General features: G+C 38.7%; 1 non-coding gene across 1 annotated transcript; it reads left to right on the forward strand.

The window, feature by feature from the left end:
* The first annotated feature begins 11,990 nt into the window (after window positions 1-11,990).
* On the forward strand, window positions 11,991-12,093 carry LOC124975250 (U6 spliceosomal RNA). The gene has a single exon (XR_007106876.1). It is a non-coding gene; the product is annotated as a U6 spliceosomal RNA (small nuclear RNA).
* The last annotated feature ends 15,158 nt before the right edge of the window (window positions 12,094-27,251 follow it).

Raw genomic sequence — 27,251 nt, forward strand, 5'->3', positions numbered from 1 at the left:
AAGAAAAAGTAGGTCCAAATCTTCAACTTGTTGGCTTAGGATCAGACTTCCTTAACAGGACTCCCATAGCACAAGAAATAAAAGCAAGAATCAACAACTGGGATAGATTCAAACTAAAAAGCTTTCTCTCAGCAAAGGAAACTATCAGAAATGTGAAGAGAGAGCCTACAGAGTGGGAGAATATCTTTGCCAACCATACCTCAGATAGAGCGCTAATTTCCAGAATGTATAAAGAACTCAAAAACTCTACTGGAAGAATACAAATAATCCAATCAACAAATGGGCTAAGGAAATGAACAGACACTTCACAGAAGAAGATGTTCAAGTAATCGACAGATATATGAAAAATTTTCAACATCCCTAGTAATAAGGGAAATGCAAATCAAAACTACCCTAAGATTTCATCTCACCCCAATTAGAACGGCGATTATCAAGAATACAAGCAACAATAGGTGTTGGCAAGGATGTGGTGAAAAGGGAACACTCATACATTGCTGGTGGGGTTGCAAATTAGTGCAGCCACTCTGGAAAGCAGTGTGGAGATTCCTCAGAAAGCTTGGAATGGAAACACCATTTGACCCAGCTATCCCACTCCTTGCCCTTACCCAAAGGACTTAAAATCAGCATACTACAGAGATACAGCCACATCAATGTTCATTGCTGCTCAATTCACCATAGCCAGATTGTGGAACCATCCTAGATGCCCTTCAGTTGATGAATGGATAAAGAAACTGTGGCATATATATACAATGGAATATTATTCCGCATTGAAGAATGATAAAATTTTGGCATTTGTAGGCAAATGGATGAAATTGGAGAATATCATGCTAAGTGAGATAAGCCAATCTCAAAAAACTAAGGATGAATGATCTCGCTGATAAGCGGATGAGGACATATAATGGGGTGTGGGAGGTGTTAGCATTAGGTTTAGGGTTAGGTTTAGGGTTAGGGATAAGGAAAGCGGTAAGAATGAAGGAAAGAAGGACTGTATAGAGGGAAAAGAGGGGTGGGAGGGTTGGGGGGAAGGAAAAAATAAACATCATTGCCCTATGTATACGTATCATTACACAAATGGTATGCCTTGACTCTATGTACAAATAGAGAAACAACATGTATCCCATTTGTATACAAAAAATAAAATAAAATAAAATAAAATAAAACCTGAAAAAAATCTGACGGTAATTTTTGCTAGGTATAATATTCTTGGTTGGCATCCATTTTCTTTCAGGGCTTGAAATATGTTGTTCCAGGTCCTTCTAGCTTTTAGGGTCTGGATTATAAAACCTATTGATATCCATATTGGTTTCCCCCTGAATGTAATTTGATTCTTTTCTCTCACACTCTTTAAAATTCTGTCTTTATTTTGATTGTTAGGTATTTTCATTATAATGTGCCTTGGTGTGGGTCTATTGTAATTTTGTGAATTTGGAGTCCTATAAGACTCTTGTACTTGATTTTCCATATCATTCTTCAGATTTGGGAAATTTTATGATATTATTTCATTGAATAGATTGTTTAATACTTTGGTTTTTTTCTCTAAGCTTTACTCAATCCTGATACTTCTTAAATTTGGCCTTTTCATGGTATCCCATAGTTCTTGTAGATTCTATTCATAATTTTCTACCATCTTCTCTGTTTGGTCAATTTTATTTTCAAGATTAAATATTTTGTCTTCAATATCTGAGGTTCTGTCTTCCAGGTGTTCTATCCTATTGGTTATGCTTTCTATGGAGTTTTTAATTTGTTTTATTGTTTTCTTTATTTTAAGGATTTCTGTTTGTTTGTTTTTTCAATATCTCTAACTCTTTATTGAAATGATCTTTTGCTCCCTGTATTTGCTCTTTTACCTGTCGATTGGTGCAATCATTCAATGCCTGCATTTGCCCTTTCATCTCATCCTTGAATGCCTGCAATTGCTCTTTCATCTCCTCATTTTCTTTTCTGATTGTTTTGATTATGTGTTATCTGAACTCCCTTTCTGACATTTCTTCTGCCATGCTGTCATTGGATATTATTGCTATACCATCTAGGTTTGTTTGGGATATTTTCTTCCCTTGTTTTCTCATATTGTTCAGGTATGTACCCCTCTAGTAGTGAAACTCTGGGATATTGCAGATTTCCTCTAATGAGTACTATTTTCTATAGATTTCCAATAATTCAACCTCTTAGCCTTCAGTAGACTGAAGTTGGAGGAAATTGATTATGTGGTGCTCCACTAGGAAGCTGGCCTTCTATGGATGATGGCCTTCAGGTGGGATATATTCCCTGGTGGCTCTGAATTGCTCCTGTGTCTCTCAATACTTTCTCTTCTTGGCTCCTGGGTCTTGTATGGTCTTCTAGCCTCTGTAGGTGTCTCAGGAAGGGAGTTGCCCTTCCAGTGATGATGGCCACGGCCTTAGGAGTAATTCACAATGCCTGGACCAGTCTATAAAGTAGCCTCTGGCTAACTCCATTATGGCAACAAACCTCAGCGTGGTGGATGGATGGGGTTGTTCAATGGTGGCATCTGTATTTGGCCTGGTGGTTGGGTGGGTTGGCTACCCGCTGCCTGACTCTGCAAGGCAGGCAGGCAGGTTGGGTGACCACCTGCTACCTCCGTGATGAAAGCAGCCTGACTCACATGTTAACTTGCTCCATGACTACCAAGAAAGAATTTCTTATATTTCAGATATTAAATTGAATATTGGTACTAATGATTTATAAATAGTATAAATATATTTAGAGATTGATGGTTAGATGCCATAAGAAATACATGAAAAAATTGAAGAGTCAGAAGTATCAGTGATATAGGCTAAATTATATTGTTTTATTATGTGTGTGCACAAATATATAATAACAAATTCCATCATATATACAACTATAATGCAAGAATGAAAATAAAAACTAAAAAATGAAAAAAAAGAGGTGGAATTCAAGAAGTCAACCTATCATTATTTATTTGACAATGAAGTACCATGAGTGACTTCTAGAAGCTGGGAATTGCCCTTATTTTACAAGTTAGCAAAGATATGATGATCTCAGTCCTACCATTTCAAAGCATTGTATTCTGCCAACAACCTGAATAAGCAAGGAACTGGATCATCTCCAACCTTCAATAAGGAACATAGTTTCTGTAGACATCATAATCATCATGATCAATGAAGTCTGAGATCCACATCAGACTTCCAGCCTACAGAACTATAACATAATAAGTGGGTTGTTTAAATATTGTTTGTGGTGAATTGTTATGGCAGTGATGGGGGGCAAATGAACCTTTGTATAGAATTTTTATCCACTACATCAAGTATTCCCCTATGCCAATGCTAACCTTACCTAATATATATGCTAAGTAGAAAGGCCTGCAGTATTTAAGTTCTGCAGAGAAATGTCATTTTGTAGAACTAGATGATGTGAAGGCACAGTCATAAGACACTAAAGCTAAAAATTGGCAATTTTAAAAAATGGAATCTGGATCATATATAACTGTACATCAGTTTAATGGCATAAGAATATAATATTTATAACATATACCTTGGGATTTGCTTTGTCATCTTTAAAGATATTCTTTTTTATTTATTTTTATTGAAAACAAATGGGATACATGTTGTTTCTCTGGTTCTACATGAAGTAAAAGTGTACCATTTTTGTAATCATACATTTACATAGGGTAATAGTGTTTGATTCATTCTGTTATTTTTTCCTTCACCCCCACCCTTTCAACCCCTCTTTCCCTCTATACAGTCCCTCCTTCCTCCATTCTTGCCTCCCTCCCACCCCCCATTATCTGTCATCATCCACTTATCAGTGAGATCATTCATCCTTTGGTTGTGTGAGATTGGCTTATCTCCCTTAGCATGATATTCTCCATTTTCATCCATTTGGCTGCAAATGCCATAATTCTATTATTCTTTATGGCTGAGTAATATTTCATTGTATATATTTACCACAGTTTCTTTAGGCACTCATCAATTGAAGGACACATAGGTTGTCTTGACTTAATTGGGATTTGCAATTTTTGCTGAGCATAGATTCTTATATCTGAAATACTGTTTCACTTTACTAATATGTTAATAAAGGTAAAGCAATCTTAAAACTTAAGAAAAGTATTAATAGAATAAGAAAAGGGTAAATAGTACCAAATTAATGAATTAGTGAATTTAATATTTATGGCCAATAAAGCATGTATTCATACGATTTATATTTTTTGATTTAAAAATAATATGACCCTTTTTTAAAAAAATTTTTTTTCTTTGGTATGAGAATAAGAGGATTAAAGTATAAACCACTTTGGCGAGTCTTATATTTATTATAAGAATACTACTATAACTCAAAAGTAATTTCAAAGAGTAATCTCTTTTTTGTGTGGTACTGGGTATCAAACTCAGGGCCTTGTGCTTGGGAGGCAGGCAGTCTACCATCCAAGCTATCTCCCCAGTCCAAAGAGTAATCTCTTTAGAAATTAACCTTTGGATCCTTCTGATGCATTTGGTTATGTATTTTATCACAGTTATTTTGGTGGTATATGTGATAATCTGTTTAACTTGCATTTGTGATATTTTTATGGTCTGTGAGTTTTATCTTTGTAATTTTTATATTTAGCACATATTATACAGAAATTCTGTACATAAATAATTTAATTGGGTATTGCTCTTTGAATCTCCTGTAACTTCTTGACGTGTGACAAGTAGCCATTTTGCTTAAATAATTCTTTTTCATTTGTAATGTTCTATTTCCTTTACAACACTTCTAAAAGTAAAATGTATATGTCCTCCAGAGGTAGAATCTCAAATTAGAAAGTCATTGCCCTTCCTGTTACTAAGTGACCTTTGAATTTGATGCTGCTGTGGTTAGCACCCTAGTGGTTGGGTACAAAGCATGGGTATGCTTCTTACTAGGAGCATTTAGTGTATGGATTCACATTTTCAATTCATTTCTGGATATAGTCCTGCTTTTCTTTGAAATAGGCCTGGTAGGGAAACTGAAGCCTAAAACAATTGGGTAACTTTTTCAGGTTGCCCAAAATATGCAATGTAAAACTGAGTCTTTGACTCTATACATGAGGCTTATTCTACCACAGCAGTGTAATTGGATTTCCAAGGTTTGTTTTTTTTTCTCCTGCTCCAAAATATCATTTCTTTTGTGATATATTTTATCAGTATATATAGCCATTGTAATTGTTCAGATACTAGATTTATAGTTCAGGATCTGACCACCTGGATGAATAATCTTGGAGTTTAGTATCTCAGATTACTAATGTAATAAGTAGAACAAAAAGTTTAAAGATTACTAAGATTACTTGTTTAAGTGACTAGAATTACAACTGCTTTGCAGAAAATTTTTGTTTAATGAGGTAAAAAACTTCTACCAGACTCAAATATTTATTTTTTGGAAACAAATATTTTTGAATATATCCAGCAGATTAACTCTTTCTTTGTATTGTGAAGGGAAAATTTAATATAATTTTATGAAATAGTTGACCTACTTAGGTAATATGACTGTGGCATCACAATTTCACATTTGGAGAAATTGTATTAGTCAACAGGTTTTCAACTTTTTGTGTTTGCTTACCTTTATTCAGGGTACTCTCAAAACCAATTCTTACTCGAATTGAGTAAACAAACCAATTTCTACTGCTTATTTCTATGAAAATGCTATATTTAGTAACAAAGTTTTAGAAGATCTGACTGAAGCATATTTATTTGCTATGTATAGTCCCCATTTTAAATGGAAATCTAGTACCTGTTATTTCTCACTTAAAGGAATAGATCAAAAAGGAGAAATTATTTCTTGGGCTTTTTATTAATATTTTGATTCATTGTACACTAATGGGGTACAACTTTCTTTTCTCTGGTTGTACACAAAGTAGAGTCACACTGTTTGTGTAAACATAACTGTACATAGGGTAATAATATATCATTATCTTTTCTTCCCCCATCCCCTCCTCACTCCTCATTTTCCTCTACATAATCCATCCTTCATTCATTCTTCCCTCATATTCCCCCACCCCCAATTATGTATCACCATCCACTTATCAGAGAAATCCTTTGGCCTTTGCATATTTGGGATTTGCTTACTTCACCTAGCATGTATTCTCCAACGGCATCCATTTACCTGTAAATGCCATAATTTTATTCTTCTTTATGGCTGAATAATATTCCATTGTGTACATATGACACAGATTCTTTATCCATGCAACTATTGAAGGGCATCTGGGTTGGTTCCACAATCTAGCTATTGTGATTTGAGCTACATAAACATTGATGTGTCTGTGTCACTGAAGTATGCTGATTTTATGTTCTTTGTGTATAGGCCAAGGAATGGGATAGCTGGGTCAAATGGTGGTTCTATTCCAAGTTTTCTAAGGAATCTCCATACTACTTTCCAGAGTGGCTTCACCAATTTTCAACCCCATCAGCAATGTATGAGTATACCTTTTTCCCCACATCCTCACCAACACCTATTGTTGTTTGTATTCTTGATAATAAGCATTCTAATTAGGGTTAGATGAATATTAGGGTGGTTTTGATTTGCATTTCTCTTATTACTAGAGATGTTGAGCATTTTTTCATGTATCTGTTGATTTTAGACCTTCTGCGAAGTATCTGCTCATTTATTTAGCCCATTTATTGATTGGTTTATTTGTATTCTTGGTGTAAAGTTTTTTGAGTTATTTATGAATTCTGGAGATTAGTGCTCTATCTGAAGTGTGTGTGCCACATATTTTCTCCCACTTTGTAAGCTCTCTGTTCACATTGTTGATTGTTTTCTTTGCTGAGATAAAGCTTTTTAGTTTGAATCATTACCACTTATTGACTCCTGCTTTTATTTCTTGTGCTTTGGGAGTATTGTTCAGGAAGTCTGATCCTAAGCCAACATGATGAAGCTTTGGACTTACTTTTTCTTCTATTTGGTGCAAGGTCTGTGGTCTAGTTTCTGGAACCTTGATCTATTTTGAGTTGAATTTTGCAGGTTGAGAGGTACGGGTTTAGTTGTATTTTACTGCATATGGATTTCTCATTGGGCTATTATTCTTTTAATTTTGTATTGTTTGTCTAGGTTTGACACTGGAAACTCTTTTCAGTTTGCATAATTTTTACATACCATTTTATTCAATATTATACAGAAAGAAAAAAGTGGGAAAAGAAATTTCAGTGGTCTTTATTTGCAGGTGGCTGATGTCTAACTGGTGAACACTGGGAATCAGCTGTGAGTGTCATGTTGGCAATGCTCCAACCCTGCCCCCACCAAGAAGAGGTATCAGTGTACTGGAGTTGCAGTAGTCAGTATAGAACCTGAAGGCTTTGGAAAACATGTGGATTAATTTGATAGTAATTTCTCTATTATGTCATAATAATTAAACATATGAACTCATATTTTCTATTCCATTTTTAAATTTTCTAATAGTTTTTGAATGACATGTTGTGTAAATGTGATATCTGTGTTGAAATGGAAATGTAAAAAAACTGACCATTCACCACACTAGAAGCAGTAGGCTTTTTTTGAAATTTTTGATGGACATTTGTTTTATTTACTTATATGTGGTGCTGAGAATTGAACCCAGTGCTTCAAAAATGCTAGGCAAGTGCTCTGCCCAGCTCAGCAGAAGGTTTTGAGTTAATCTTATTAGTGGTCCTTCAGAGTGATTTTTTTCTCTTCTCTTGTGTCCCTCTCCCAGATGTATCAATTCAGTTATGAGAAATGTCATCAAATGTATAATTGTTGATTTTCAAAAGGTGCTAAAATCATTTCTTGGAATATAAATTAAAATTTGCACCTTGATTTATCTAGCTATATATGTTATCAGCACTTTTTTTAAGGTTGAGGGCTTCTGATTTTGTCTACTTTTAGAATGGGTGTATAACTTGTAATAAGTTTGTGATGTTGCTTTTGGAAAATTACTTTGTGGTTTCTTTTTCTTGTCAGTGTTTGAAAACATTTACTTTTCTCGGTTTAAATATATATGAATTTGAGTCATTTTGTTACAAAGAATACTTTCCTTTTTTTGTCAGTCTTAGTTCAAAAACAGGGGTTTAAGTTTTATTTAGTTTATTCTCTCCTGTGGCCTAGATATTGCTTTGTCTAGGTAACCATGCTACCCTTAAATGGCAACCATATATTTGAGTATATTTTGCAGGCTTTTTTAAAAAGTGAAGTTCACTTTTACTATAAAAGTAATAGAAACTTGGAAAACTGCAAATATGCAAAAAGTAGTCTTTGTGGAGTTTAGGGAGATATTGGTCAAAATACACAAAATTCCAGTTAGGAATATATTTAGTTCTGTTGCATAATGTGATGAATATACTAATAACAATGTACTGTGTACTTGAAAATTGGTAAGAGAGAAAATTTTAACTGCTGTCACCACACTGCCCAAAAATATATGTGACATATATGTTAATGAGCTTGATTCTTGCAGTCTTGGGATATAACTCAAAGGTAAAAGTATATGTCTGGCTTGTGTGACGTCCACACCATCTCCAGAGAGCGGCTATGATTTAACCATTCCATATTGTATACATATTCCAAACCATCATGTTCTACAACATAAATAATATAATTTTATGTGCTATTTTTTTTAAATTCCAGAAAAAAAAACACTCAAAAATGTGCCCATTTACTTCCTGTGAACTTTGACTTCCTATTTTTTTTGCTGTAGATGGTTTTTTTGATGTTGGTTACCTTTATCTTTCTCTTTTCTTTTTCTTTCTTTTCTTTTCTTTTCTTTCTTTTCTTTCACATGGTTGTATCCTAGGGTTTGTTACCAGAGATTTAGGCCATAGGGGTCCTAACTTCAATGAGTTCCAAAAAATTAGATCTGACCACTCACTCCAGAAATCAAATGGCAAAAAGTAATGGGGACAGACAACTTAATTAGCAGAGCTAAATCAGAAAGACAAGCAGGATAAAAGACCAGCCTGTCTTTGAGGATATTGATATGAGATTTAGGTTCAAATAGAAGAAAAATTGGGGCAGAAAACAGGAGGTATGCTTAATTGGATAGCCTTAGTCAAATTGGTCTGGTTGGTCATTATCTCAGAATTGGTTCTATGAACCTCAAGAAAAAATCAGTCTCATTGTGATTTGTCTGTTTCTGGAACATTAAGAATAATGACTGGAGACTCTTTGGTACCATTCTGAGGGGCTGAAACAGGATGGCACAGAAATTGGCAGTTAACAGACTGTTCACATTACCTTCATTCTCTTATTGATCTCCCTCCCCAGTCTTGGAGGAGATGGGACAGGTTAGATAAGCTGAGAGCTAATCAAACTTGTATTACCAGTTTTTATAAACTCCTTAAGTGAATAGCATGCCTGTTTGCAGAGCTGATCCAAAGTTTAAGGTAATAAAAGATACAATGGAGGAAGAGATACCAAGATTTTTTTTTTTTTTTTTTTGCTTTTAGTTACCCATTGGGAAAAAGCAGCCTGTTAAGTTCTTATTTCCTATGTACAGTTGTGTATTTGAACATTCAGGCAAAGTTTATTTATTTAAAATACCAAAATGAAAAAAATCTTTGGAGATGTTGCAAAGAAATGTTTTTGATTTCTCCTGTTTAAATACTGTTTGGTAATACAGATAAGAAAAAGTAATAAATTTAAAGATGCCAAAGAATCATCAAATATTTTGGATTCTGATGCATGCAATGTGTCCTGTATATCTAGAACTTATTTCTAAGGCATGTCCTTATTTCTTAGTTGGTGTAACTGACATTTTCTTTGATAGTTAATTTTCCTTCATGTGGGTAACATCATTTCTTCCCTTCTTGCCATTTTTAATATATTCTCTGTGATCTTTTTTATTAAGGAAATTGAAACAAGAATAATATAATAAAATTATACATATGCTATTTCCAACAAAGGACCAATCTAATGTATACCCACATGTTTCTAGTCATTACAGTTTCTAGTCAATGTACATACAACATGTTTTCTCAGTATAAAGTTTCCATGTGGGGAAATTTCCTTATAAAGAAACAGAATGAGAAGATTTATTTTTAATAACTAAAGAATACACTATGTTTTTAAAGTTTTAAAAAACTAAGATGGCAGCATATATGGGAAATATACTTTTTAGCTTCTCTGTGGCTCAGAATTGAAGTAGCTGAAGAACAGCTATACAACCAGGCAAGTGAGAGAGGGAGTTCACTGTTAGAGAGACATGAAGAGACCCAGAAAGTCTGGTCTTTGTCATAGAGGTCAAGAAAGGATACATCAGCACTCTGCCTGATGACAGTGACAAATGCAAGGCCTGGCAGGCAGGCATTGTGGGGTATTACACAAAGGAAAAGAGAAAAATATAGTGGTCATATTTTGCAAAAAAACAGCTATAGAGCAGAAAGGCAGTCTGAACTTAACTCATAAGTAATCCATATTTCTCAACTTGTGAGCAGAGGCCTATGGCACAGAGCCATCTTGTGGAGGTTGCAACTGAGTTCACTCCTGTGAAAACCCTAGAGTGCCTATCATGTGGCCCAGGGTGACCCTAGTGGAATGCTATTGAAATATGCACAGAGAAGATTATACACAATGAGATACAAAAGGGAGTGCAGCCTGCTTTCCTTTTGAGTATGTTAGTGAGGACAAACAGTTGAAGAGGTTGGGAGATTGAATGGGAACAAGTGATTGCTTGTAAGAACTGGACCTTGGAAGGCCACAGTTGTGTGAGTGTATGGCACAGGATCTGATGTAAACCCCATCCCCACCACCTGAGATGTTTGTTCACTCCATCCTATAAGTAGAAATATTGGTAAGTTCCCAAGATCCAGACACAGCCAGGCTGTAGGGGTATGTCTATCTGATCTGTCCAGAGTAGACTTCAGCCAAGAAAATATCCCATGCAGAGCTTGGTTTCTGATGCTCAAACTTTCCACTTAGAACTCCAAAAATCAGCAGCACTCTGTTAGTGCCTCAATCTAATCTGTCAAGAGTAAGCTCAAGACAATGGTACTTTTCTCATTCCATGCTACCAAGTGCTGATGAGCAGCAGGAAAGCTGAGAACCATTTAAGTCAGTTTTAGTCCCTGACTACTCCATCTGAGGGCATGTCAAGTGACCCAAAAGGAGAAGAGTTAATAGCCCCCAACCCTTCTTTTTTCCATTGGATGAATAGCTCAAGAAAACATGGAAGCAAGTGTAGATTGGTATAGATAGAGAGTTTGCTCTTATCTACAGGCTTGATGACCTTCATACTAACAACCTGAGCCTATTCTAATTACCACATATGCCTGCCTCTCCTCCTGCCCCCTGGCCTCCATGCTCACTGACATCATTTTATGCTCAATGATGAGCTACAACCCTTTCCTCCTTCAATAGACAGGGATAAAGTTTCCCCCTCATGTCGCACCCCTATATTGTGGGTCATGATGTGCACAAAATGTTCCTTGCAGGATTGTTGTGAAAAGGAAAATAAAGAATGAATTAGAAATTCATTGGCTTTGTCTAGGACTTTTTTTTCTGCATAGAATTTCAGAGACTTAGATCCAAAGAGGATCCAGAGTGTACCTAAAAAGGGTTCCTCCAGTGCTGAAGAAATAGGTCATTTTGTAGAGCACTTGCCTAGCATGCTGAAGGACTGTGGTTTGAATCCCATGTGGCTTAGGGAAAAAGAAATAAAAATAAAAAAGTTCTTTTGAATATGCCAACCCTCCCTAGTCTCAACTTTTTCTCCTCTTTTCATCAACTGAATTGGCACATTCGAAAAAGTACAAGTTGGACACGCAAACCTTTTCCAATCAGACTTTCAGCATGGAACTGTGGTCAAAATTAGCAGTGATTCCCAGGTCACCTGCATTTCTTAAGAGGAGGTGTTCCTTGATGTGAGTCAACTCACAGGATTTCATAGCTTAGCTCCTTCTGATGAGTGTGCTCATGGGTTTATATCATCATCAATTTCATTAAGAAGACAATACTCACCAGTTTGCGATGACAGGAATCAACTACTCAGTTGCTAAGATCCGGTACATCTGTGGTATAGTGTTTTTGTTTTGGTCCTGCACAAAACCTTTATACAAGTGCTTAATTTGGCAGCACATATACTAAAATTGGAATGTTACAGAGATTAGCATGACCCTGTGCAAGAATGACACACAAATTCATGAAGCATTCCATATTTTTAATCAGTTAATAAAAAGATGAAAATGCATGCTTTTTATCTTCACTTTACCAAAGCATTAAAATAAAGATATTTCTCAAAAACAAATCCACCACCAAAAAATTGTACAGTTCTGAGATTTCATAAATAAAAGCCAGAGATATTACTTTAACCACTGAATCAAATTACTACTTATCCCAGTTTATTAAGATCCATTATTTGTGTGTGAGTGTGTGTGTGTGTGTGTGTCTGTTGTGTTGCATGTGCTGGGGGGCCACACCTCAGTCATTGTACCTGTGAAGCAAGCATTCTACCACTGAGCTCTACCCTCAGCCCTAAGACCAATTTTAAGTAAGTAATTCAAACCCTGCTAACATAAACCATTTCTGCCTGCTATTTGGAGAACTAAAGGAAAAACATACCAGTTATCAATTTTGTCTATAAAGATGAAAGCATTCATATGAGAAAGATATTGAATTATCTGTTTTCCCCTAATGGTCAATGTGAGAAAATTGTATTTTAAAAATTAACAATTGCTTTAGTATAGAAGAAAATGAATAGTAAACTACCTCTCTGAAATTGTAAATCCTTTCTAACTACAAAGATACTAACAATAAACACTCACTTGGTTCTTAAAAGAGGCCTAGGATAGAATGAACGAACATCGCTTCCTGTATCATTTTTAAACTTTAAATTTTTGTACTCTGTAACTGAGTTGCTAAGGAGTACACATAGAGGGACTACAATTTCTTCTGTTCCAAAGCTTATATAGTGAACTTTAAGATGAAGAGGAAAGTAAAGATGGTATTCATTACTGACCTTAAACCAAAGGAATTACTCTTAACCCATCTTCTGAATCTCCTCATGACATGCACAGAAATAGGCAGCAAGTTTTGTCATAAGAGAGCAAGGATAGCACCATATATTTGGCAGGACTTTTTTGTGGGGGTTCCCGGGAACCCCAGCCTTGGGCGTGGTCAAGATGGCACCTGACGCTGAGCCAAAAGCGGCCAGCTATACAGTAAACAACCAGCGAATTCCAATGATTGGCTAGTTAACGATGTGACTAGAGCATGCCCCCTCGTGTACCCATCCCGCGCCTGCAGCTGTCCGCGTTTATCTCGTGTACTCTCCCCTGATTGATTGAAGTGTATATAAGTCTGGTGGGCGGGAGAGTAGGGGGCAGAAGCTGAGGAACGGAGCAGAAGAAGCGGCGGCAGCAGCAGCAGCGGCTGGAGCGGAGCTGGAAGGAGGGAGTACGCGGGAGTGGAAGAAGCTGGGAAAAGGGAAGCTGAGAGTGCGCAGGAGCTAGGGGTAAGAGAGCGTAGGAAAGGAACTGTGCACAATAAACTTCCAAAGCTTCAGACATTTGTCGTGTCTCTCTCTGCGGCCAGAGGGGACCCGATAACTGGTGCCGAAACCCGGGAAGATGAAGGCCTTATAAAAGAAAACAAGGTAAGATATTTGAAAAAATTTTTTTGTATACAAGTTGAACCGGTTATAAAAAAAAAAAAAGGGTGTTAGGATGCGCCATTGGCGGTCCTGGGGACACGCGGAGTGCGGTCCGGTTGAAAGGCATCAGGAGTCCTGACGCGTGGAACGCGGGTTGAAAGGTATTGGGGTCCTGACGCGTGGAACGCGGGTATCGGGACGCGCCATTAGCGGTCCTGACGCGTGGAACGCGGGTTGAGGGGTACCGGGATCCTAACGCGTAGAACGCGGGTCGGGGGGGTATCGGGACACGCCATCAGCGGTCCTGGCGCGTGGAACGCGGTCTAATTAAAGTGAAAGTAGAAACACGCTTGAAGCGGTCCAATTAGGTAGTATGTGAAAAGCCGCTATAAAAATTTTAATGCGCACTTGATAGTTTTCCTTTCAGTAATCTCGTTGCTCCTGGCAGCTAGGCCACTGTTATTGTAATTGCCAAAACTAAAGCTATTCAAATTAGTAACAATAGGGTCTGAATGCAGCAACCCCTCAGGGAACCATTAAAAAACAATGGGAGCCATTGAGGAAAAAAACAGCCAAAGTAAGAAAAGCCGCTTAGTGTGCCACAAGGGGTATCCTCATGAACAGGATTTAATAGTAACAGAAAAGAACACTTAAAGAGAATAAAGTGAGGAAAAATTGAGTGGTGGTGACCTAGAAAATAATTGCTCAAAAAATCTAAGAACAAGGGAAAAAAGGGAACTAAGTCTAACACAAAGAACCCCCAAAAATAAATAACCAAGTGGTAGTGAAAACTTAAGAACAAGGGAAAAAGGTAGGAGAAACCTAAGCCTAATAAAAGAGCTTCAAAATCTGTAGAACCTGCCCGTATTTGAGGAGCAAATGGAGATACCATCAACCATTAGAAAAACTTTAAAGAGGCAGTTAAGACTTGGAGACAGCTATGCAGAGCAGTGTTATCTGGAGAACAATGGCTAATTGGGGAAGCTCAGTGGCAAAAAATAGCTGTTGAAACTGCTTGCAGAAACATAGTGGCAAGGTTTCCCAATAGAAATGTTAATAGGAGAAGGCCAATACGTTTCAATAGATGCACAAAATCAGCAACAAGGAGATAATGCCCTAACAAAAGATAAGAGATAACTATAGTAAAATCTGTTACACCTTATGCCCCAGGACTATGTCCAAGATGCAGAAGAGGAAGTCATCGGAATAGTGCCTGTCAGCCTATTAGAGATAGGGAGGATAATTTCCTAGGGTCGAATCCTGAACTTCAAAAAAACGGGAGACAGGGCCCTCCCCGGGGCCCGCAACAAATATATGGGGTAATTCAACAAGTTCCCCGATGGTGGTATCCTCCCACAGAGAAGGGGAGCGCAGAACCACCTCAGGAAGTGCTGGATTGGACATCCGTGCCACCTCCAGACTCATACTAACCCCAGATATGGGGGTGCAGATGATTGATACTGATTGGCATGAAAAAATCCCACAGAACAGTGTAGGACTATTACTAGGTAGAGGTTCCTCAACACTAAAAGGACTTATAGTACACCCAGGGGTTATTGATCCTGATTTCACTGGACAAATAAAAGCCTTGGTCTCTTCACCAAAAGGAATTACGGTCATCTCTCCAGGGGATCGCATTGCACAAATGCTTATATTGCCCAGTCGACATTCCTTGTGGCCCAGTGAAAATACAAATAAAAGACAAGGAGGTTTTGGATCAACAGGAACCACTTTAATAAACCTTACTATGGATATGGAACAGAGGCCCCTCCTGAAATTAAAAGTGGGAAATATGGAATTTACAGGTTTATTAGGTACGGGAGCAGACAAAAGTATTATCAGTGCAATGGTCTGGCCAAAGCACTGGCCATTGATCACAGCAGCTCAGAGCTTGAGAGGCTTAGGAGTAGCAGAGAGCCCCAATCAAAGTGCTTCCTCATTATCGTGGAAAGATACAGAGGGACACACAGGAATATTTCAGCCATATGTCTGTGATGTTCCTATTAGCCTATGGGGACGAGACGTCCTGCAGCAAATGGATATGAAACTCACCACTGACCAGATTTACCAAGGGACTCCTGTAAGAAATATGTTACAAAATATGAATTATGATGATAAAAAAGGATTAGGAAGACATAGCCAAGGATCTACCCAACCACCGCCTTTACTTCCACCAAAAAATGATTCTCATGGATTGGGTTTTTCCTAGGGGCCACTGATAAACCATCAATCCCTATAATATGGAAAGATGATAAGCCTCGCTGGATTCCACAGTGGCCCCTAACAAAAGAAAAACTAGAGGCAGCTCATAAGTTAGTACAAGAGCAGGTACAAGCAGGTCATTTACAACATTCTACCTCTCCTTGGAATACTCCAATATTCTTAACAAAGAAAAAATCAGGAAAATGGAGGTTATTACATGATTTAAGAGCCATAAACGAACAAATGTACCCTATGGGACCCGTCCAATGTGGACTCCCTCTTGTTACTGCACTACCAAAAAATTGGCCTACTATTATTCTGGATTTAAAAGATTGCTTTTTCTCTATACCCTTACACAAAAATGATTGTTGGAGATTTGTCTTTACTTTGCCCTCTCTTAATCATACTCAGCCTGACCAGAGATTCGAATGGACTGTGTTGCCTCAAGGTATGGCTAACAGTCCTACTATATGCCAAATATACGTAGATAAAGCATTAACAACTACTAGACAAAAGTTTAAGAGATTGTTGATTTATCACTATATGGACGACATACTTATTTGCCATCCAGAAAAAGAAGTTTTGTTAGAAGCATTACAATTTATAACTCAAGCATTAGAAAAGAGAGGACTAACGATAGCCCCTGAAAAATTACAATTAGAGGAGATCCAAGAATATCTGGGTACAAGGCTCACTGCTACTACAGTCAGACCAACAAGGTTGACCATCAGGACAGATCAATTGAATACCTTGAATGATTTTCAGAAACTCTTAGGTGACATTAACTGGATCAGATCCTATTTAAAATTATCCACAGGGGAATTAAAACCTTTATTCGATATATTAAAAGGTAATCCTGACTTGAATTCCCCTAGGAAATTTACTCCCGAAGCACGGATATCCTTACAGCTAGTAGAGAATAGACTTCAGCAGTGTTACGTTGATCGTTGTGATCCTACTCAACCATTAAGTTTAATCATAATCTCAGAGAAGCATACCCCTTTTGGCATAGTTTGGCAAGGAGGACCTCTGCAAAGTATAAATCTCCCTAGCTCTCCGGCTAAAACATTGCAATCATATCCCCAAGCTGTTGCTCAGGTAATATTCAAGGGAATAGAATCTTGCATTACTGTTTTTGGAATCCATCCATCTATTATTATAACTCCTTATTCCACTCAGCAAATTAAATGGCTAATTAATAATGATGATGATTGGTCAGTATTATATTGTTCCACTTCAGCTCAGTTCGATAACCATTATCCCCAACATCCCTGGATTCAATTCTGTAAAAATACTCCCATAGTTTTTCCAAAAGTGACTAGTGTCCAGTCTCTTAAAGACTGTGTAACCATTTTTACTGATGGCTCCAAAAATGGAGTAGGTGCAGTACTTATCAGTAAACAACTTCACACCATAATAGTTCCACCCAACTCCGCATAGGTTACTGAACTTGCAGCTGTAATATTAGCCTTTAAATTAGCAGATAATCAGCCATTCAATCTTCTGTCTGATAGCTTATATATCGTTAACGCTTTACAGGTTCTTGAAACAGTACCCCATATTTCTTCCATGTCCACGGTAGCTTCTTATTTTACAATGCTACAAAACCTTATCCTACAGCGTAAACATCTATTCTATGTAGGACATATTAGAGCTCATTCTAATTTACCAGGACGTTTGGCCAATGCTAATGACTTGGTAGATATGGCCACCAAATCAATTTTTGTTTTTTCCATAGAGGAACAAGCAAAACTCTTTCATGAAAAATTTCATGTAAATTCCACTACTTTGAGCAGAAAATTTCCTATATCTAAATGTATGGCTCGACAAATAGTAAAAAATTGTCAACATTGTGCTCCTTTAATCCCAGTACAATCCTTTGGAGTTAATCCCAGGGCTCTGCCTGGTCATATTTGGCAGATGGATGTAACCCATATTTCTGAATTTGGTACTGTTAAGTATGTACATGTGTCAGTAGACACTGCTTCAGGGGTCATTATGCCTTCTGCTCATTCTGGAGAAAAGGTAAAAGATGTCATTCAACACTGCCTACAAGCATTTGCTGGCTGGGGCATACCTAAAGTTATTAAAACAGATAATGGTCCTGCTTATACTTCCAAAAGCTTCCGGTTTTTTTTACAAACATTTAACATCCAATCAGTCACTGGCATCCCCTATAATCCTCAGGGACAGGGCATTGTGGAAAGAGCACATCTTACTTTAAAAAATTGTTTAAATAAACAAAAAGGGGGAATAGGAGCCTCCTACAAGTCTCCTAAAGATAAACTTAATTTAGTTCTTTTCATTCTAAATTTCTTAACTCTGGATAGGGACGGCCATTCTGCAGCTGATCGACATTATAATCCCCATAATACTCCTCAAGTATGGGCAAAATGGAAAGATATCCTGACAGGTTGTTGGAAAGGACCGGATCCAGTCCTTCGTTGGGTCCGAGGGTCTGTTTGTGTTTTCCCACAGGATCAACAGACTCCTGTCTGGATTCCAGAAAGGCTAATCAGAGTTTTACAGCATGCAAGTGATGCTGCTGCTCCTCACAATGGCGAGTCTGAGCCTTCCTCCAATAACAAAAACTCAGACGGAAAGGCAAACCCGGAACCTATGGGCCATTGTTAGCCTGGCCATATTTTTCATTTCTGACTAACATATTTTTTATCCTTCCTTTTCTTGTTTTTCACCAATTTCTCTACAAGTCTGTCAATTCTACTGATGATTTTTCAGGTCATGCTGTTTTTGGTGACAAGGATATTTCTAGCCTTTCTTTGCTTTAACAGGAGGAATTTCTGTACTTTGCCGTTGGAATCATACTACAGATCAGACCCAGAGTAGAGCAACTCATTCTGCTGATCCTAGCTGTGATATTGCTTTTCCTCCCACGTCAGCTTGTGTATTTCCTCTTTTTTATGTTTCTGCCAACTAACATTTCTAATAATACCTCTTAACTGTTCACTAACTGTGTGCTATCTCTCACAATACTGGAACGGTTCTTTTGCCACCCGTGCAATTTGCACATTTCTATCTTCCTACCAGTCCTAGTTTCTGTTGCAGATATAGAATTGCCAGTGCTATTATCAAAAAACAGAAGAGGCTTTGACATTGCAATAGCCGTGATCACTGCCACCACAGTCCTTGCAGTAGCAGCATTGACACAACCATAACAACGATCACTTGGTCGAAGAATGCAGCTGCAGCCTTACAGACCATAGAGACTCTATCAGAGAATGGACTCTATAAGAACAAGTGGATACCTTGCAAGAACTTTTGGGACTGGGATGCGTTTATTCCCTGAGAGCTGCTTTGTGTTACCCATATTGTAACTCTATTGGGATGTATATTGTTTCTGTATTTAATATGGCTATAAGGTTCCTCTTCTGTTTATAGATTTGTCAAACAGCGGGCAAGCTTAGGAGCTATGGTGGTACTCCTCTGCCTTGGCCTTCTTCTCTTCATTCGTTTTGGCATGCATCTGCAAGCTAGCCAATAGAGAGATCAAATTATTTTTCATCAGGCCATGACCGCCCTAAAGGCTGACAGCCCCCCATTAGTATGGCTCTTGATGCTGGATCGGTAGTCAAAGACGGGTAATGAAGGAGGTGGCTGTGTACCGACCTAAGACAGGAGTTGCAGCATGCTCTGCAGGCTCTGATGATGGGTAAGGACATATGCTGACCACTCAGCCTAAGACAGACACGGTCCCGAGCCTTAGTTTAATATTAAAGAAGGGGGATCTGTGGGGGTTCCCGGGAACCCCAGCCTTGGGCGTGGTCAAGATGGCGCCTGACGCTGAGCCAAAAGCGGCCAGCTATACAGTAAACAACCAGCGAATTCCAATGATTGGCTAGTTAACGATGTGACTAGAGCATGCCCCCTCGTGTACCCATCCCGCGCCTGCAGCTGTCCGCGTTTATCTCGTGTACTCTCCCCTGATTGATTGAAGTGTATATAAGTCTGGTGGGCGGGAGAGTAGGGGGCAGAAGCTGAGGAACGGAGCGGAAGAAGCGGCGGCGGCGGCAGCAGCAGCGGCTGGAGCGGAGCTGGAAGGAGGGAGTACGCGGGAGTGGAAGAAGCTGGGAAAAGGGAAGCTGAGAGTGCGCAGGAGCTAGGGGTAAGAGAGCGTAGGAAAGGAACTGTGCACAATAAACTTCCAAAGCTTCAGACATTTGTCGTGTCTCTCTCTGCAGCCAGAGGGGACCCGATACTTTTTGACCTCAGGTCTTCTGTAAATCATTTGATGAATACGTGGCCCTCAGAACAAAGTAATAGAACTACTTTGGACTCAAGCTGCTGTTTATTCATTTATCAGGCTATTATAGAAAGAGCCCCAAGGTCCCCAAGAATCAAACTAGCACTGGGTGAGAGTTTGTCAATATAACATGGCCTGTTTGGCAAGAAAGACCCAGAATTAAGGAGAATTTCTAAGGATCTGGGTGAGTGATAGTAGCTAGTGGCAGAAAAGTCTGACCTCGTGCATTCCCCAAGCTTGTAGAGAAGTACATTAGTTTTGGTTAAAACATGCTGCTTAGAGTGAAATAGAGGAAATATAAGAGAACCTCTGTTTTGTAAATATTGGGAAAAGAGGAAATATAATAGGACCTCTGTTTTGTAAATGTTTGGGGAAATGGAACAAGTAGGTAAAGTGCTGGTTTTAACCCAATGAGAACGTCTGATGACCACCATGTGCAATTCCAGCAATGTAGTCATTTCCAAGTTGATGTTTTGAGGCAGAGAACTGACTTCTCTTGTGCTTTTGCAGGTATAAAAGGGTCAGTATGGAGTTCAAAGGACAGAAATCTTGCCTGGTTACCAGGACAACCTGGCCATTGAGACCCAGGGTGGCCCAGAAAAGCATGAAGTAACTGGCTGGGTGCTGGTGAGTACCAAGAGCTGGCAAGAATTTTTTTCTTAGTATTAGACACACACAGACCTGGCAAAGGTACCCAATGTCCTTCCAGCCTGAAAGTACTTCCTTTTCCACATCTCTTTGGAACAGTCTGACCAAATAGTCACTGGTCCCATTGTTATGAAAGTCTTAACTCAAACAGTGAATTAACCCCCTCGTGGAGATAAATGATTGGGTTATGAAAGTCTTAACTCAAACAGTGAATTAACACCCTCATGGGGATTACTGAGTGGCAATTGAAGGCAGGTAGGGTGAGGCTGGAGGAGGCACTGGATTGTGACTTTTGAGGATATATTTTGTATCTGGAATCTCTCTGCTTTCTGATCATTATATGAGCCTCTTCCCTCCATCACACTGCTCCATGATGTTCTGCCTCACTTCAAACCCCAAGGAATGGAGCCAGCTGTCTATGGATTGAGACCTCTGAAACTGTGATACCCCAAATAAACTTTTCCTCTTCTAAAATTGTTCTTGTCAGGTCTTTTAGTCTTTTAGTTAGCTGACTAAAACAAATATACTAAAATATAGACTCAGAAGTTTCACTTCCATTCTCCAATGCTCCACTCAGTTCTTAACCATCCATTTTATTCTATTAAATACAAACACACACACACACACACACCTTCCCATTACCCATGGGGGACACGTTGCAAGATTTCCAGCGAATGTCTGAAATTGTGGATAGTAACAAACTTTATTCTATTTTTTCCTTAATATACATACCTGTGATAAAGTTTAATATACAAATTAGGCATAGCAGGTTAATAAAACTAATAATAAAATAGAATGATTATAACAATACACTGAAATTAATTTGCCTTCCTTACTATTCTTGTGCTTTAGGGGCTTTATTAAGTAAAATATGGGTTACTAGAGCACTAGCACTGCAATAGTATGATAGTTAATCTGATAACTGCAATAGCCACTAAGTGACTAACAGGCAGGCAGCATATATGGTGTGGATAGTTTGGGAAAAGAGATGATTCACATCCCAGTGGGATGGAGTCAGATGGTGCATGATTTCATCACTCCACTCAATGGCATGCAATTTAAAATTTACAAATTGTTTATTTCTGTAAATTTCCATTAGCTATTTTCAGACCATGAATGACCACAGATAACTAAAACCAGAGGGAGAAAAACTGCGGAGGGAAATCTCCTCTAAAACTATGTATAGTTTCCCCCCTATTTTTTGGCCAAAAGGTAACATACAGTATATAGCTTACTGTACCTTACAATACAAGCAAACTTTAAGGAAATTAACAATAAAAAATAACAAGTTCACAAAGAATATTTCAAAGAATTCTATCTTATTAACATACTCAAGGGTAGTATAAGCAAGATGTTATAAGAAAAAATAACATTCTGATATAAAAAATTCTTTGTTAAAAGTTAGGAATATAATATTCTAATAAATTTCACCAATCCAGAAGCAAAGTCCTCCATGGGACAAAGTTAGAAAATCTGGAAAATTGAGATGAAAGCTGAATGTAATATATTATTGAGATATCCATTGTTAAAGTATTTGATGAGAATCTGGAATTCCACAGAGATAATTACAAGGGTTTCTCAATGAGAAAGTTGTTTTGAATCAACTCTATAATTCTATTTTCTATTCACATTTAAATAGCTTTAGAAAGTAACCATTAAAGAATATGGAATTTTACTCATAATGATAACCTTGATTCAGAAAGAAAGTATTGAATTGTGATCAGTTACACATCAGTGAAACTGGTTGTAACTCTAGAAGCTTCTGGGATGATACTTGTTTCTCAGTAGTTGACAATTATCAATGTGGGATCAGACCTGGCTAGGCAGGTCTGGCCTACTGGTGGGAATATCTAGTGTCTATTAGAATATAGGATTCAAGATAGAAATGCCAGTTGAAAATAAACTCATCTCCAGGGGAGAAAGGGTCAGACACAGCAGCAATGCTCTTAACAATGTTTCAGTCACCAACTAGAGCAATGGTTCTGCATTGTTCTTTTTATCTAGATTTTGTTCTCCAGTTTTCTGTAAATACACAACTACCTTAGGGGAAAAAGGGATTGTGAGCAAAACCTAAAAGCATCGTGCTGACTAAAATGTCTGTAAGAACTTAGAATGCAAGATGATACTATCTCGATGCTCATATGGCCCACACCACCACAAAATGGAGGTGTTCTCTGTTTCTGTGCAGACTGCAATCTGGCTTGGATCATCGCAGGTTCCAGGAACACTGTTTGGGATGGAAGGTTTCAGTGTATCAACATTGCCCATGGCAGCACTGGGATTTAGGGCAAAGTATCCAGGAGTAGACAGACTATGTCCAATGAAAAGGACCTACATTTATTTTTGTATGCTGTGGAAGCTTCAGAAACTGAAAAAAGATAAAACCTTGCTCATATGCATACTGAGATACATCAGTGATTTCAGGTAATAAAGGGTAGAGAATTTGATTGGGTATAGAATCTTGGGAGCAGAGGAGAGTGAGCAGTTAGTTCTGCAGATTAGCCAGTTCCTCATTCTAAACAATACCTTTGGTGGTTTTAAACCATGTCTGAAAATTCTTTGGCACTTCTTTCATCAAAAGGTGGAATCTATATCCCCTCATCGTTAATTTGAACCAACTTTGTGACTTATTTGTATCCAATAAAATGCAGCAGAAGTGATGGAAGCTGGATCATAAAAAGAATAGTTTTCAAGTTGCTTTCTGGAATACTAGCATTGGAAATTTTTAGCTGCCTTGTAAGAAGTCTGACAACACTAAGGCACTCATGCTAGGAAGATGCTAGTATGAAGAGAGTATGTTTAGGAATTATGGCTGAAAGCCCCAGCTTAGATTCCAGTATTGACTACCAGTCATGTTAATAAATATGTATCAGAGTATTCCAGTCTCCAGTCACCAAGACACCCCAGGCATTGCAGCTTTCTCAACTGAGACATCATGGAGCTCAGATAAGCCATCTTTGCTATGCCTTATCTAAACTCTCATTGAGAGAGTAATTTTATAATTTGCAAATGGCAGAACTATGTTTGATGCTCACAATGATACAGTTAGGTAGGTTGGATTGGCATTATCATCACCTTCATTTTGCAGATAAAAAAACAAAACAAAAAAAAACAAACAGGAATTTATAGCTTACCTGTTTTGAGATTATATAGCCAAGATGCGACATGCTGACATTACAATATTAATCTTTGTACTCCAGAGTTTATGCTTCTCTTGTTGTCTCTCATCTGGATACTGTAGGACCTTAGAATGACTTAAGAAAATCAGGTACATCCAGAATTTGAAGACAAGGTCATAAAATATTGAATGAAATAAAATTATTATTGAATGAATATGACCAGTCATCTCTTGAAGAAATCATAAAAGACAATTGATCTATAGAGTGATGCTGATACATAATGTTATCATTTAAAATTGAATCAATGAGAAACATCTTATAAATTTTAATGTTATAAGGAACATAATAATGATATGATACTTTAAAATTTTTTTAAATTTTAAAATGATATAAATTTTAAAAATTTTTCATTTTTTTAAAAAATGAAATAAGACAGAATAAAAGAAAAAAACTTGCCATTTGTTTCTTGTCAAGGGGTGCCCTGACTGTTTAATGGTGCTCTTTCAGTCTGCTCATAAGTATGTCCTTATGTTAAAGAAGGGTCCTTCACCCTAGCCCAGCTTGCTGACATTGTCCCTCTGATCACATTCATTTACTCTATATTTGTCAAAGCACTTTTGGATTTAAATTTAACTGCTTAAGGAAACTGTCCTGCTTGGAAGAGAAAATGAAACAAAGTTGAGGAAGCATACCATGCTCATTTGATGGGCAGTATTTTTAAATATAGAGGAATGTTAGTATTTTGATAGTCTCATTCTCTCTCTCATCTTAAGAGTACACATCAGCTCCCAGACTCATTCCTAACCCAAAGAGTCAGACATCCTGTTTCAGAAGTAAGACAGTCAACACTTGAATCATCCTAAATACAAATAGGAGGTCACTGGTGACCCCTCTCTCTACCCCATCTCAGGAAGCACTAAAAGGCAAGAGTTCACTCCATATTTCATGACTTCACTATTAGGTTATTTTGGTGATCACATACCATCAGTAACTTCTCACTTCTTATCTTCCTTCCTTAAAAATTTCTTTTCTGAAACTTGGAATCGATCCATCATTTGACTCAGCTATCCCACTCCTCGGTTTACACCCAAGGACTTAAAATCAGCATACTGCAGTGATGCAGACACATCAATATTCACAGTTGCTCAATTTTTAATAGCTAGATTGTGGAACCAACCTAGATATTTTTCAATTGATGAACAGAAAAATAAACTGTGGTATATGTACACAATGGAATATTACTCAGCTATAAAGAAGAATAAAATTTTGGCATTTGCTGGCAAATGGGTGTAGTTGGAGAATATCATGCTAAGTGAAATAAACCAAGCCCAAAAAACCAAAGGACGAATGTTTTCTCTGACAAGTGAATGATGATATATAACAGGGAGATGGGAGAGAAAAATGGGGGAACTTTGGATGGTGTAGAGGAAAATGGGGCAGGGATGGGTGGGGGAAGGAAGGATAGTAGACTGAGACACTATTACCCTACCCTATGTATAAGTATGATTACATGAATGGTGTGAATCTACATTGTGTACAACCATAGAAATGAAAAGTTGTATCCCTTTTGTGTATAATGAATCAAAATGCAGTCTATAAAACTAAAAATAAAGTGTGTAAAAATAAAAAGTATTTTAATCAAAAAAAAAAGAATTTTTTTTTCTCATTACTCCTCTAGATTAAATGTATTGTTAACAATGAATAGGGTTTCTTTAATTCCATTCTGTAACTGGGCTTCTCAAATAAAAATACTACTCCTCTCTCAAATGTTTTCATATATATTTTGCACAGAGACTGCCTTGGAATATTCCATTCATGAAAGGCACAAAGTATGTAAAATATATGGACCAATGTTCTTCAAAACAGAAGTGATTAGTTATGATGCTTTATATGCCTAGAATGGTAGTGCTTTGCACCGGCCCTAGCGCATATGGAAAGCGTTCTACTATTTGTTAAATAAATGACTCCAGAAAAAGAACACCACATTAAAATAAAACATACTTTCCTCAAGAATGAAAAATTAAAAAAAAAGAACTTTTAAAAGTTTCATATGGACCCAGTTTAAGAGGTCGAGTTCTTTAAGGAAAGGGTTTAAGCATGATACCGACAATTTAGCTGTTTCTAAATATATTTCTGAAATTCTGCTTAAATGTTTCAACCTTGGGCTTTACGGTCTTATTTTTAGGACACCGAGGCTTTCACTGTAATGGAAACAAGTAGTATGGGCTTCCCCGCCTTCCTCCCTCTAGGATTTCAAATTCACCTCGAACACCACCCCTGTTCTTCTAGTAAATCCACATTAGGGAGTACGCCCAGTAAGGAGGAGATGGCAAGAAAATAGGAAACCAACTCCATGGAAACCGCAGAACGGAGGGAACATGGGAGCGCTAGGGTGGTTGGAGGAAAAGGAACCCTCTTCCTGAAGAAGTCCCAAAGGCGCTCATCAGATGACGTCACGCACCTGCGGTGACGTCACAGTAGTGCACGAGGGGGACGCCGTTGCGGTTGCCCGGTCGACTTCTCGTCCTCTCCGCTCCCTTCACTCGCCCCGCACCCCGCTTCCTTCCCCAGTCCCTCAGGCTCAGCTGCGCCCAGGGCCGCAGGCCGGTACCTGAGGCGACCCATGTGCCCTCCCGCGGGAGGCGCCGCCCGGCCGACCCTCCCGCTCCCCCCTTTGCCTCCGCACCCGCCTCTTCCCGCCCTCCGCTCCCTCCCACTCCCCGCCCAGCGGCGGTTTCTCCGCTGGCTCTCCGTTAAAGATGGCGGTGCTGAACGGTGGCGGTGGCGTGGAGCAGTGTCAGACTCTGTTCATCTGGGACTTGGAGTCGGAGGCTGGCGCTGCGGCCTCTTCGGCTGCGGATCCGGCCATTCCTGAGGAGGTGAGTACCGACCCCACCCTGCCGCCCCTCCCGTCTCTGCGCTAGGGTGACTGGTGTTTATTTGGGGGAAAGAGGCTGCGGCAGGGGCTCTGGTGCCCTGGGCCACCTTCTGCCACTGGCTTCGCGGGTGGTTGGTGGGCATGGCCCCAGTGTCCCTCCCCATCATGCGACTCCTTGCTTCCTAAACACACAATGGCCCGTAGGCGGGGGTTTCCCTGGCCCCCACCCCAGATGTGGGGCCCGAGAAGGTCAGGCCTCGCTGGGGGATCAGTCCCTGCATCTCTTGGACGCTTTGGTTATTTGGGGAGGGGGAGGGAAAGGAGGAGTGTGCGGCTTCGTCCAAGTGGAGGCCCGGGTTCCTGCCTTGTGTGGTTATGACCCGGTCTTGGGGATGGACGATGGGGCGCATCTGCACTGTTTCTGCAGACTTTCTCATCCCGGTCTCTGGTCACTCGTAATGTTTGTCAAGTACCCTGTCCCTGAGTGGTATCCCCCATCCAGTCCTCATCTCTTACCCCGCACATTTTTCCATTTGCCGGACCTGCCAGCTTCCGCTGAAGAGCATTTTTGCACTTCTCTTACCCTGGTCCTCTGGAGGCCTTCTGCTTCATTCCACCACT

The sequence above is a fragment of the Sciurus carolinensis genome, unplaced genomic scaffold (genome assembly GCF_902686445.1).
Source record: "Sciurus carolinensis unplaced genomic scaffold, mSciCar1.2, whole genome shotgun sequence".
Taxonomy (NCBI): Eukaryota; Metazoa; Chordata; class Mammalia; order Rodentia; family Sciuridae; genus Sciurus; species Sciurus carolinensis.